We start from the raw sequence: 15450 nt of genomic DNA, 5'->3' as shown, positions 1-15450 counted from the left end.
GTAGAATTGTAAAGCCTAATGGCATTGGGGAGTATTGACCTCTTCATCCTGTCTGAGGAGCATTGCATCGATAGTAACCTGTCGCTGAAACTGCTTCTCTGTCTCTGGATGGTGCTATGTAGAGGATGTTCAGAGTTATCCATAATTGACCGTAGTCTACTCAGCGCCCTTCGCTCAGCTACCGATGTTAAACTCTCCAGTACTTTGCCCACGACAGAGCCCGCCTTCCTTACCAGCACCCAGAGATTGTTTCGGCTGCTGACCCTTACAAGAAATCATTCAAAAATAGCCCCTAACTGGAGCACAGCTTACATTTAAAAGAGCGATTGAGATAGCTGCATCAATGGAAACTTGAGCTGCAATCTGAAATGAAGGTGAGTGTGAACAAACTGCAGTATCTAGGAGGTCTACCTGTCCCAATAAATTTTGTTATCCATGTGGCAGGGGCTCACATACTCCAGACCAAACAGATTTAAAGGTGAAAATTGCAGAAAATGCAAAAAAGTAAGACACATACAAAGAGCATGTCAGGCAGGCAAAAACAAATAGACTGCACAAGGAAGAGAAAAAGATAAAATTTCAAGTTGCAGTTTCAAATAGAACACTAATCTGAATGTTGTTGATGAAAAATCTGATAAACCCTCCCCAATGCCAGCACATCTTTTCTAATATGAGAAGCGCAAAACTGTTCACAATACTCAAGGTGAGGCCTCACCCGTGCCTTATAAAGCCTCAGTATCACATCCATGTTCTTGTGTTGTAGACCTCTTGAACTGAATGCTAACATGGCATTTGCCTTCCTTACCACTGACTCAACCTGCAAGTTAACCTTTAAGGTGTTCGGTACAAGGACTTCCAAGTCCCTTTGCATCTCAGATTCCTGGATTTTCTCCATTTAGAAAATAGTCCGCACATTTATTTCTACTACTATTGGAGTATAAAAGTTGCATTGTTTGCTGTGTAACCAAAACTATGTAGTCAGCTTTGAGTTTGCTATTTGCTATGCATGTATCCAATTTAGTAGGAGAATGAAATCTTAAGAATGTAGAAGACAATGGTGTGTTAATGAGAGGTAGCTAAGAGATGTAGATTAGAACATGATTAAGTCAATGGGTAGAAACAATAGTGGCGGATGTACTTGTGATACGCAACTGTAGACCGTGGATATGCTAATGCAACTAAACCAGGAGATTGCTATAAAAAATGCTATGTACAAGGATCAGTGGCAATCAGCAACTAGCTCAATGACTGTCTTAGCTTTGATTTGCAAATTAAAGTTTAATACTTCTTGAAGAATCTTCTGCGTCTCCTGGTCGTTTGTGGGGCACGAGAAACCACGACACTACCAAACTGCATGACCGTGCATTTTCCAACATTGTATTGCATTTGCCACTTTCTTGCCCATTCTCCTAATCTGTCCAAGTCCTTCTGCATCCTACGCGTTTCCTCAACACTACCTGTCCCTCCACCAATCTGCAAACTTGGCCACAAAGCCATCTATTCCATCATCTAAATCATCTATATACAGCATAAAAAGAAGTGGTCCCAACACCAACCCCTGCGGAACACCACTAGTCACTGGCAGCCAACCAGAAAAGAATCCCTTTATTCCCACTTGCTGCCACCTACCAATCAGCCAATGCTGTAACCATGTTAGTAACTTTCCTGTAATACCATGGGCTCTTAACTTGGTAAGCAGCCTCATGTGTGGCACCTTGTCAAAGGCCTTCTGAAAGTCAAATATACAACATCCACTGCATTCCCTTTATCTATCCCACTTGAAATCTCCTCAAAGAATTCCAACAGCAAATTGCATACCATATCCCCAGCAACAGAGCCAACTGAAAGCAAATGAATAAAGGTACTGGGTGAGGTCACAACTGTCTCCGTGCTGAACACCATGAACTGCTGCTCAACAGAAGACAAACAGTTGCTGGTGCCAGCCTCTGTGCCTCTGGGTAGAAAGCATATTGGACCAAGGAAGGACCATGTTGCTCACAGGAGGCATGAAAGTGATGAAAGCACTGGTCCGATGACAACAGTTTTTGTAGGCAACTTACCTGGGAAAGGCTTTGATATGTTAATCAGGCAGTTACTTGTGAAAGGTGGCTTGGTCTTAAACTGGGAGAGAGTTCAAACAGCTTCAGGAAAGTTATAAGCAATCTGCTTTTGTGAGTATAAAAAAAACAGAATCTACCTGCGTGCATTGAGGTAATTGCATGAACGTCAAGTGGGAGACTAAAAGCTGCTTGTAAAAGTAGATAAAAAGGCCAAAGCTCAGCAGGATGAATGGAAGGGCAAGACGAAAGGAGTCAATGGAGATATGAAAACAGAGGATTTGCCAGATAATGTTATGGGTGACGAAACCAAGAGAAGAAGAGAGACCAGATCATAACGGGAACAATAGAAGGATTAATAAGAGAACACTCCAGTGAAATAAATGCACCTTCCCAGGATCGAGATGCACAAACTAGAATAAGATAGGAAGAATGTGAGCGAGAAAGAGAAAGGTATGAAAGAGAGAATGAACTGGAGAAAGAGAAAGAAAGGGATCAGAGTAGATCCAGAGAGGGAAAAGGAGAAGAAAGGTGTCTGGAGCTGTCAGAACCACTTCCTGAAGTCTCAGAGTCAACTCCTACAGCCACCACGGAAGACGCCCCATAACGTGAGATTGTTTTCATAGCCACAATTCCCACCAGCCAAGCAGAGTGACCTCCCTTGTCAAGAAAAGACATTATCCACCAAGACTAAGAAATGCTCCACAGCAATTAAATCTTTAGGGTTGAATGGGACAATTTAGAATTTACTATGCTGTACATGTCAGTATATAGTAGCTTTATTATATGGTATACTGTGTATATAGTTGAGATGTATTCTTTACTGAGTAATCTAGTAAATACATTGTTTGACTATGCATTCTTTGTTGTTTATATAATTCATTATGGTTATATATAAAAATACGTGAATTGCATAAAGTATTGATGCTGCCACGTGATATGTGCAGACCTTGCTTAAAGTAAAAACAAACGTACACGAGTTATATCACAGTTCTTTGTGTTTCTTTAAATTAATTTAATGTTTTGAAGCTACAAAACATAATTATTGTCACATGTACCAAGATACAGTGGAAAAACCTGACTTGCCTACTGTTCATACAGATCAAAGAATTACACAGTCTACTGAGCTACAGTAATAACAACGCAAAATAAAGTGTAAAAGCTACCAAAAAAAGTGCTGTGTGGGAAAATTGTAAAGTACAAGATCATCGCAAAATAGGTTGCGAATCTAAGAGTCCATCTTACCTTACAAGAGGACTGTTTGAGAGTCTGCTAACTGTAGGATAGAAGCAGTCCTTGAGCCTGATGGTACGTGCTTTCTAGCTTCTGTATCTTCTCCCCGATGGGATAAGGGAGAAGAGAGAATGTCCTCGGTAAGCGGGGGATCTGACTATGATGGCTACTTTATTGAGGCAGTGAGATACATAGGCAGTGTCTATTGTCTCTTCCTTGCCAAATAACTCCGCAAGAGCATCAATGTGCTATTATGAAGAAGGCAACATGGTATTACGAATATTCCAGTTGCCTACACGCTATAATGTAAATAACTGTTTTATCCTTTATGGCGTAATATTGTGTATACAAAGAGCACAGAGGTACATGGTGAGATGCTGGAAGCTCCTGGAGTATTATTTAACTACTGCAAATGCAAAGTAATTGAGAGGAAGTCAAATTACAAGTTACTTATGATTTAAAATCTTTTAAAATCACATGATGCATCCTCTGAGAACCAATTAACATGTAAAAATGCTGGAGGGACTTATTCTGCATCTCTAGAAATGGTTAATTGCACAAAAAATGCCCGTTATATTGCAGTCATGATAGCAAGGCGCAGAAACACCAGATGTATAGCAGTAAATCAAGCACAGCTCAAACACCAGATCACTAACCTTTACCCAACACCTACAATGTACAAATAAGAGGACAGGAAGACAAGGTTTTCTTTCAAGTAGATGACTATATACTTCTAGTTAACAACTTTGCAATGTCCTTTCAAAAATAAGATACAAATTGGTTATTCTCAAAATACAAGTCCAACTACACAATTAAAAGCCATCATATATTAAAGTGAACAACACTTCCTACAACTTGACAAATAGGAGTACACAGATGGTCAAACAGAAACGACAGAAGGATTTGAAAAACTATTTTTACAGTTTGGTCACGCTGTGAACAACAACAGACGTGCAAATTTGTATGCTGCAAAACCCTGCCATTAGGCCCCATCATTATACCTAACTGGTTTAGGAAAAGGGAACTGGCTCACAAGGAGTTAAGCAGTAATTGATTGTATGTTAAACCTTCATACACGTGCACATATTTCAATTTATGAACAAAGAAAGAAAAGGGGAATTATTTTTAATTTAGTAAGTAGAAAATGAGGAACATGGGTGATTGGAAATGGAGAGAGTAAAACAAGGGATTGCATTTCATTGATTACTGAGATTACATATCACAATCCAAACATTTGAGCATCGTATGTGACTTAAACAATCCACATTCCTAAGGACAGTATCAAGACTGACCTTTTATTCAATGAACGTACAGAATAATCACCAACTCTCTACATTCCTAAGGACAGCATCAAGATTGACCTTTTTAATTCAATGAGCCTACAGAATAATCATTAAATGAGGAATTTGGTTGGACAGTTAAAATGAAATTCCTAAATAGCCCACTAGTCCCAAAGACATCAATCTGCAATGCTAGACTACCACAGCAGGGCCTCTTTGCATTTAATTCTAAGGCAGCCTTTGTGACTGCAACAACTGCTATGTTCCAGCACTGGAGAGAAGTGGGAGTTTACTGCAGACCAATCTGAACAAAACAGAGCGAGAATGTGATCACAGATAACAATTCAACAGTCTAAAGGCAGAGGGACTGAAAATGTCACAATCACTTGGTTTGCACTCAGTAATAGGTGGAGTCTATAAATAAGCTTTTGACTGATAATGCACAACAATTCAGCTGTTTACTATTGTCATTGTAATTTGCTCGCTAAACTTGCTCAGTACTAACTTGGTCTCATACATACCCAGTATAGAGGACAACGAAGGGCAGCCTGCACTAAAACAACTCTCCTGATGAAGGGTTTCGGCCCAAAACGTCGTCACTACCTCCTCCCGTAGATGCTGTCTGGCCTGCTGAGTTCTGCCAGCACTTTGTGTTTTTACAAATGAATCAACTGCATCACTCCAGATTGATAAAATTCTCAAGAGAATTCAACCAGACCAAATGTGAAAATAACCCTACATTTTTAAACCTTATATTTTTGTTTTTTTAAAGATATTTTTTTAAAAAACTGAAAGTCAAATCTTCAGAAATACATCTAGTGCGAAAATTGGATTATCAATCTCTTCATATTGTTACTTAGGTCTTGATTCCCCCATACATCAGGAATCACAGCAGCAACCACGCAGCTGAATGACAAGGTCAAGTCCCAATTCCCCACTCAACCCAAAAAGAAACTGAATACATGGAGCACATCACAGGAAAAATACTCTTTACCTAAAGGTAGTTTATTTTTGTTGCTTTTCTATCACATTGTCAGCTTGTCTTCCTATTAACACAATGGCCTTTTCGTTTGCCAGTCACGTCTGACACTTAAACTTCACTTTCTCGAAGGCTATAAGCCTACAGATATTGACAATGTATATCAGAAGCAGCAGCTCATTTACCCTTCAAAAAATAACAGCTGATCTTATACCTCAACACTACTTTGCTGTAATAGATCCACATTCCAGGATTCCCTTTATACTCCCAAAAGAATGTCTTGAGATTCAATGACCTCTACGTGAAGTTTCTTTGCATCTCGGTCTTGAATGGCCATATCTTTATTTTGGAATGGAAATTCCTGGTTCTAGGCAGCTCATTCAAGGGAAACATTATCCCAGCATCAAGCCTGTTAAGTCCCATCGAATTTTGTATGTTTCAATGAAATTAGCTCACACTTTAAACACCGACAACGTCAATCTGAACATAGGTCCATATATGACAAATTATCAGCGCTCAAGTCAATATGCTAAATTTCTATTGCATTTCTCCATGAAGAGTACAGCACACCCTGAAAACCCCCATCTGACTACTTGGAATTCCCAAGGGCTCTGCAGGTGACACTTAGTATACTGCCTTTCCAGTTGCTGGGGACCCCAATTTCTAAGCCCCTTTTCCGCTCACAGGGACTGCTTTCCTGCACTCCCTTCAAACTGGTTTCACTAGAAAAAAAATTCTACCATAACATTTCAAGAAAGAGTTGATTAATGCATGCTGGAGCATTAATAGAATAACATCAAATCTAATACCTGGGTTCTGTCAAAGTCCTAAACATGCTCATTAGGAAGAGCCTAACTAGGGAAGCCAGGATAGTTTTGTGCAAAGCAAGTCATGTCTTACTAGCTTGATGGTGTTTTGATGAGCTGTTGAGTGCAATGATGAAGGTGGTGCTGTGGATGTTGTCTACAAGGATTTTCGTAAGGCGTTTTTCCAATGTCCCTCATGGGAGGCTCATCCAGAGGGTTGCAATGCATGTCATCCATGATGAATTGGCCATTTGGATTCATAACTGCTTGGCCCATTGAAGACAGAATGTAGTGATTGAAAGGACGTCGTTTAGCAGGAGGCCTGTGATCAGTGGTGTTCCACAAACTGAGACCTCTGCTGTTTGTGATGTATATAACTGACCTGGATGAAAATGTAGGTGAGTGGGTTAATAAGTTTGTAGATTATACAAAGATTGGTGGTGGTGATGTGGATAATATAGAAGACGGGCAAAGAATACAGCAGGCCATAGATCAGTTACAGACATGGGCGGAGAAGTGGCAGCTGGAGTTTAACCCAGCCAAATGAGAAGAGTTGATGAACAGAGGGATCTTGCGGCCCAACTTCATAGCTCCCTGAAAGTGGCTACACAGGTTAATAGGATGGTTAAGAAGGTAAATGGTATATTACCTTTATTAGTCGAGGCATTGAGTTTAAAAGTCAGGAAATTACATGCAGCTTTATAAAACTTTACTCATGTGAAGAAAAGCAAAATGTTCACTGAAAAGTAATAAAATTGAAATCAAAATTTTAAAACAAAAAAAAGATGTGATATTCATCGGCTAATGCTTCTGGTCATCAACCATCAGCAAAACATTTGGGAAAAAAGATGTTCTGTGGACAAACAGCAGGCTGAAACAATGGGTCCACTGGACAGACCTCCCTGCGGATCTTGTGAAGTTTACAGATCTAGGCAGGGCTGAGGGAGCTACAAGGCTAGAGGCTGAGGAGATGTCATCTCCTGGGGAAATGAGGTCAGTGACTGTCAGGGAGTCATTGTCCTGATGAGGTGTCATGGTCTAGGGAAGTCCCTGAGTGCTGCAAGACAGAAGGCAGATAGCTAAACTACTACACCACCGCACTGATGATTACAATATTTGGGACTGATCGTTAGAGAGCACAATGCTAAAGTCGTGAGGTTGGGGATCATGGAGACAGGAGAAAGAGTAAACCATATGAAGAGAAAATTGCCAGCAGAGCAGTGGAAGATTGCTCAGGCATGGAATTCATTAAAATGGTGAAAGACCGGGATACACTGAGTATCTGCTGTGGACCGATCATTCAGATACAGAATTGAGAATGAAAAATGAAAATACAGCAAGGTGTGAATCCAACAGGGTCTACAGGAAAGTGACGACAGGATAGACGAGAATGAGAACCCAAGAGCTACTGAAGGGTTATTGATGTGCAGACTTGCTGGGCACTGCAGTACACATTTTATATTACGAAATATGTTTAAATTCTTTGATACATCCTTATCCTCCAATATAAGTTCTGTCAACTCAAAGTACAGGGGGCCCAGATTAACCTTTGCTGATTTGCTGATTTTTACATTTATGGTCTAGTTTATTGCTTTTGCAGTTCATTTTTATTTTGTAGACTAGATTATTCCTGTAAATAATCTTTCCTTTCCTTATCCATATTGTGATACCCTTCTGATAAATGGTGCTCTTTCTGGCAACATTACAAGCTTTTTTCTTTCATCTAATACTATCTCTAACTTCCTGTTGGCCATGATTGGATAAACTTTCCTGCTGCTTTTTTTTTGTGTGTTTTTATGGATCTATATCTTAACCTATGTAATAATTCCTTAAGTGTTAACCATTGATTGCCTCCTGCTGTTTGCTTTAATACAGTTCGCTAATCTATTGTAGCTATCTTTCAATTTCAGTTACAGTAGTTTGTTACATTTAGATTTAAAAGTCCAGATTCACAAATTACAGTAAGTCTTAAATCTAAAATTAGATCACATTATGATTACTCTTCCCTTAATTAGTCCCTGAACTACAGGAATCCTGAAGAAGGATTTCCGCCTGAAACTTCAACTTTCCATTTCCATAGATGCTGCCTGACCTGTCGAGTTCTTCCAGCATTTTGTGTGTGTTGCTTAGGATTACTAATTCACCATGCTCACTGCACAATACTAGATTTAAAATCCTATAAAGAATCCTCAATATGATCTTATTATTTTTCCTTATTCTGCCTGGTATTCTCAAATGTTTATATTCTCTTTCTCTTGCTGAGAAACTCCAGTTAATATTAATCATTACTGCTTGCCGTCCCACATTATCACCTTGCGTTCAGTCAAACTTCATCAGAATGTTAGTTGCACCACAATTCAAGAGACATCCACCCCAATGGAATAGCTCCCTCTTTTCCCAGGAACAGTTCTACCATTGCACTAATTGAAAGCCACTTCCCCACACCGTTAACACTCCAAAGACACACTACTGGCCCAGATGGCACCTCACTGAGCATCCAAATGCAGACAACATGAAACACTTCCAAATCAGACAAATCACCAAAGTGACTTTTTACCCTTTATGGTTTGTTTTACAATAGAGCTCACCCTGATAATCAATGCACTCTCAAATTTTCAGATTCAAAAGCACTTCCACAGGCTGCCTTGAATTATTTGCTCTAGCAAATGATGTAAGGCATTCAAAATTTGGTCAGCTCAATCATCAGAATATTTTCCGGCCGTTCCTTATTTTAGCAATGCCTCTCAATGTGCAACCTTCCCAGCTATACTTAGCTGCAGTATTTACATTTTATATTGATTTATTAAACACATTTTGCTTACTTGATTTTTGCAAAATTTACCAAATAAAAATAGCATTGTTGGTAAAATAGTTTACTATTGTCACGTGTACTTAAGATTCAAGATTGTTTAATGTTATTTTCTGTGCACAAGTGCAAGGAGAACAAAATAATTGTTACTCCAGATCTGATGCAACACACAAAAAAGGTAATAAAAAAGCAATAAAATAAATATAAATACATAAGTTAGCTTCTCTGCATAGATTGACTGTATGCCCATAAAGTGATGCTAGGCTGTACATAAGGTGATTGAGGGGAAATAATAAAGTAGTGGTGGAGTTAGTGGATGGAGGGGTTGATCAGTCTTGACTGGGAAAGCAAGTGTCTGGTGGTCCTGGCATGGATGCTACGTAGTTTCCTCATGGGAGTGGGACCAACAGTCCATAGGCAAAGGTGGGTGGGATCCTTCATGATGATACTGGCCATTTTCGGCATCTTTCTGTCGATACGTCCTTGATGGTGGGTATGCTGGTGCCAGTGATGCACTTGGCAGTTTTGACTACCCACAGTAGAGCCTTCCAGTCTGTTGTAGTGCAGTTTCTGTACCAAGCAGTGATACAGTCTGTTTGGATGCTTGTCTTGGTAAAGTCCTGTGCAAATTTGTCAATCAGAGGAAAAGATTTTTTTCTCTTGTAAGTTGTAAGGAGAAAAGAAAATCTAAAGTCAAATGAGTTGTTGCATGTGCCCATGTGCATCATTTTCATGCCAATCAAAAAGTTGTTACCAAGGGGTTAAGGAAAACATATTAGCAAAGAGTTGGTTAAAAGGATATACTGTATAACAGAGTAAAGAATAAATATATAGCCCTCAGGTTGGCAACCTGTTACTGGTTAATTGCCAGAGAGATCAGTGTTAACTCTTAACTTTCAACAAGTGTGAGACATTCAAAACTATTTTGGTTGCAAAGCCCGATGGGGGAAAAAAGGTCTTTAGGAAGGACATAGTATGACTACCAAAGGGATTCAGGAAGTGGGCAAGGTGGCAGGCAAAGTACATCTTGGAGAAGATGTAAGGTTATTTGGAAGGGATCAGGGAGTGGGTGGGGGTTACTGTTGGTGATTCAACATTAGGTCACCAGTGCCCCAGGCGTTCGGGCCAGGAGAGATGGAGGAAAGACAACCTGTAGTGGCCTTGCAGAAAGTGAACATGTTGATTTGGAGAGTGGTAGAGCTGTTAGTAGCTTCAGTTATTTGGAACTTGTGTCACCATCTAGCTCAAAGTACAGCATTAGGCTTTGGGTACTGAAACCAAGGAGAAATAAACTAGTTAGCTGTAAAAAAAAAGCATAAGGTGACTTTCTGCATTCTCCTAATTGCAGGAATTTGATGGATGAGAACTCCAGCAAGAATTCTAAAAATGTAGAGAAAAAAGATATAACGATAAAAGAGAACACATGGGTAATGAGGACAGGATGTAGCTGGGAGGAAGTTATAGATTTGGGATGCAGCAGTTTATAAATGAGAAATAAAACAAGCAAAAATAGCACAGTATACTGGAATGCTGCCAATGCCTATGGGACTTAATGCAACATTAAGTCAGTGAAAACTGTTGGGCGATTATGTGACTCATAATTAAGTACCAACTTCACAGTAATAAAGTGGCCACAGGAATAGAGCTGGTGTGGTCTGTTGCTGTAGCCTATCCACTTCAAGGTCTGATGTGTTGTGCATCCAAGGAAGTTCTTTTGCACAACACTGTTGTATTGTAACATGTGGTTATTTGAGTTACTGTCTCCTTCCTGTTAGCTTGAACCAGTCTGGCCAAATCTCCGCTGACATCATTAACAAGGCATTTTCATTTCTAGAAATGCTGCTCCCTGGATGTTTTTTTTTTGTTTTTCACAGCACTCTCTGTAAAGTGTAAAAATCCCAGGAGATCAACAGTTTCTGAGATAGTCAAGCTACACCATCTGGCACCAGCAATCACTCCATAGACACTGTCACTCAGATCAGATTTCTTCACATTCTGGTATTTGGTCTGAACCTCTCGGCCATGGCTGCAGGTTTGTATGCATTGAGTTGCTACCATGTGATTGGCTGATTAGATATTTGCATTAACGAGCAGGTCTACAGGTATACCGAATAAAGTGGCCACTCAGTGTATACTAGAAAACACTTTTGTCTTTTCAACTCCATAGGATGCAGAGGTACAACCAAAAACAGGGCACCACAGAATAAGTAACAAGGAGAACCAAGTTCCCAACCCACAACAAAGACAGTTCCAGAGGCTACCAAACCACTTTAGAATTTCTACTGCAACACACACAAATTTCTACTGATAAACATACAAGTTACTTCACATTGTAGGATGTCTCCCAAATCTCACTCCAAAGGGGAAAAGAAGAATATGTGTTTCATTATTTTCCAAACCTCTATAGAATACCCTGCACTGGAACGGGGATAATAAAAGGTCCAACAAGGCCAAGGAAATTATGAACCTTGCAACCGATGAATTCAGCATCCAACGTTGTCAAGAAAGAACATATAATTGACAAAGAAGGAGAAGGGAATGGAAAGAAGAGATGGGCAGCAACTGGAAGTTGGAACGTTTGGGGGGGGAAGGGAAGGAATAATGCAGAAATAAAAAAATTACAACCTTGACAGTAACAGTTATACCAAGGTGTAGAGATGTATTTTTCTTAGATGGAAGTTTGAGAGATGCTACACTGAAGCATATGAACTATGTTCCTGCCCCATTTCAAAGGTCCAATTTAACGTCAGAGAAATGTATACAATATACATCCTGAAATTCTTTTTCATCGCAAACATCCATGAAAACAGAGAAGTGCCCCAAAGAATGAACAGTAGAAATATGTAAGAACCCCATTTGTTTTAACCTGATGAAGAAACTGAACAAATTCTGTGGTTATGATGAGAGTCAAAAATTATAAAAATCAAAATGAACACTAGTGAAACAAAGCCATGTCCTGCTTTAAGCAACCCTTCCTCTGTATAAGCAAAATCCTTACACATTTAATCACAAAAGCTATTTAAACACTGATGGCATTAACAAATCATGTCCTAAAATATTATGCGCATCCAACGATCTGCTGAAATAGGATATCCTATTTCAGGACCTTGACTAGCAGATTGCTGCTCCAGATTCCAGTCTCAAGTCTACAACATATTTGAAGACTAACAGATTTACACAGCATTGTGACAGGCAAACTGTAAAGCAAAGTCTGAGCTAATACCCAGAAAATAAAAATCTGAAGTCAGTGGCAATGAAATAGAATCCTGAAATCCTATAGCGACTGATTTTGAGATCCATTCTGAAATGTTAAGCTTATTTTGCAATCCATTGAGTATCTGTTGGCATTCTGAGACCCGTTTTCAGATTTCAGTGCTAAAAAGATGCTGCTTTACCAGGTTATTTTTCCAGTGATGGAAAATAATTAGTCAACTGTTAACATGATGGACATTCAGAAAAATCTCTCACCCCTCTCCAGCTTGCACATGCATGTGCACGTACATACACACACTTTGACCCAGATTGTTCAGTAAAGGGGAATTTTTGTCATGGCAATTATTCTATCAAATACAGTAAAACTAGGCAGTTAAAGATGCAGAAATAGAGTTATCGCTTTAGTCAGAGACTTGGAAAAATTATCTTGAAATCAAAAGCCAAAATTCTATGACAGCTGTGGATTTTAAAAACTAGCTAAGCACATCTGGAATAGAATACTAGTATCAATAATGGCAACCATGAAACTACAGGGTGGTTGTAAAAAATGCATCTGTTTCACTTTTATCCTTCAGACTACTAAGGAAACGCATTTGGTGTCTTCTAGGGCTGCCTGTTTGTGACACCAGAACCTATAAGTTCATCAATTCCAGACAAAAAGAACTTAACCAGCAATACACATTTTCTGCAATACTTCTGAACTCAAAAGTAGGCCATCAGCCAAGCACGGACAGGAACATACAAAGAGAAAGGATGTATGTTGGGCTGTTGAATAGATTTCAGAAGAACTGAACTGAAACAAGACAATGTAATGAAAAGGAAAAGTATATGCAGATGAAATGCACTCTGCCTGAAGGACAGTGACCAGTGCTGTTCCACAGGGATCTGTTTTGGGACTCCTATGGTTGTGATTTTACTAAATGACTTGGATGAGAAAGTGCAAAGATGGGTTTTTGGAGTTCAAAGTTCAAAGTAGATTCATTATCAAACCATATATGACTTTGAGATTCATTTTCTTGTGGGATTCACAGTAAATAAGAAGAAACACAATAGAATAAATTAAAGACCACTCCCACTCCAACCGAATGGTCAAACAAACCATATGCAAAAGACAACGAACTGTGCATATACCAAAAAAATAGGAATAATAGTAATAATAATAAATAAACAATAAATCTCGAGAACATGAAATGAAGAGTCCTTGAAATTAAGTCCATTGGTTGTGGGAACAGTTTAGTGATGGTCGAGTGAAGTTATCCCTTCTGGTTCATGAGCCTGATGGTTGAGGGGTAATAAATGTTCCTGAACCTGGTGGTGTGGGTTCTAAGGTTCCTGTATCTTCTTCCTGATGGCAACAGTGAGAAGGGAGCACGATCTGGATGGTGGAGGTTTTTGATAATGGATGCTGCTTTCCTGCAACAGCGCAGTGGGCGGATGTGCTCCATGGTGGGGAGGGCTTTACCCGTGATGGACTGGTTCCCTTGCACTACCTTTCTGCATTCCATTCAAGGGCATTGGTGTTTCCATACTAGGTATGATGCAACCAGCCAATATCTCCAGCACATATCCACAGAAGTTTTCAAAGTTTTAGATGACTTGCTGAATCTTTGCTAACTTCTAAGAAAGAAGAGGCACTGCCATACTTCCTTCTTAATGGCACTTAAATTTCTGGACTAAGGGCAGATCCTCTGAAATGATAGGACTGAGGAATGTGAAAAAGTTACTGACCCTCTCCACCTCTGATTCCCCCAGTAAGAACTGGCTCATGGTTCTCCAATATCCTTCTCCTGAAGTCAATAATCAGCTCTTTGCTCTTGCTAACACTGTGTGAGAGGTGGTTGTTATAGCACCATTCAGCAACAAAGAACATTAAACATCCAATGTGTGAATGAAAGAATAAATAGTGCGAACCAAATAAAAAAGTAAACAAGTAACACACAGCATATGACCCTCAGAGTCCCCAAAAGTGAGTACACAGCCAGAGAGCCGGTTCAGTGCTGAGCCAGTCACACTACTCACACCTGATGGCAGTGATAAGAAAGGGAGACGGTCAGACACAGGCAGATGCAGTTGGGGGATCCTGGCTGAGACGGAGCAGTGAGCTGAACGCCAGTTAAGTTTGCAAATGACACAAACACTGTTGGTATCGTGGATGGTGTAGAAGATCGCCGTGGGTTACAATGGGACATTGATAGGGTGCACAGCCGGGCTGAGAAGTGGCAGGTGAGTTCGATCCAGAAAACACTTTGGAAGTTCGAACTTGAAGGCAGAGTACAGGGATAATGGCAGGATTCTCAGTAGCATGGAGGAACAGAGGGATCATGGGGTCCACATGCAAAGATGGATGCACAAGTTGATACAGTGGTTACAAAGAATTGTGGTGTGTTGCCCTTCATCAGTTGAGGGGATTAAATTCAAGAGGCCTGAATATTGCAGCACTACAAAATTCTAGTTAGATCACACTTGGAAAATTGTATTCAATTCCAGTCGACTCATTAAAGGAAGGATGTAGAAGCTTTGGAGAGGGTGCAGAGGGAATTTACCAGGATACTGCCTGGATTAGAGAGCATGTCTTATGAGGGGGCTAGGGCTTTTCTCTCTGGAGTGAAGAAGGATGAGCAGTGACTTCAAATTTCTTGTCATCTGACTCTACAGATATCCAACCAATTGAAACAATGTTCCTCCAGACTACAAAACACACAACACATGAAAGAAAATATTACCAGAGATAAGTTAATAAAAGTCTAATTCAAAAATGCATTTGTGGACAGTACAGGTAAATAATAACCTGTGCACTGTCTTAGCCACGAGACCTTGGTGGTGACAGAGTATTCATTAGACTCACAGCCTGAGGGAAGAAGGTATTACCCAGTCTTGTACCTCCTTTCTGATGGTAGTGGGTCAAAGGGCGTGTGGGATGGGTGGTTGGGATACTCAACAATACTTCTGAGCCCTTCATTCACAATGCTCCCAGTAACTGTCACAAATAGGGAGGAGGGTGACCCTAACGATCTTCTCGGCAGTTTTTACTATCCTCTGTAGGGACTTGTCGTCCAATGCAGAGGCGTTCACA

The 15450-nt window shown here is 40.0% G+C and overlaps 1 protein-coding gene across 2 annotated transcripts in view; it reads right to left on the bottom strand.

Annotated features, from left to right (window-relative positions):
• Positions 1-15450, bottom strand: part of slc25a22a (solute carrier family 25 member 22a) — a 142954-nt gene that overhangs the window by 100539 nt on the left and 26965 nt on the right. The window lies entirely within an intron of this gene.

The sequence above is a fragment of the Hemitrygon akajei genome, chromosome 6, assembly GCF_048418815.1.
Source record: "Hemitrygon akajei chromosome 6, sHemAka1.3, whole genome shotgun sequence".
NCBI classification, from domain to species: Eukaryota; Metazoa; Chordata; class Chondrichthyes; order Myliobatiformes; family Dasyatidae; genus Hemitrygon; species Hemitrygon akajei.
The sequence above is the reverse complement of the archived record's forward strand: the minus strand, read 5'-3'. Positions and strand labels throughout refer to the sequence as shown.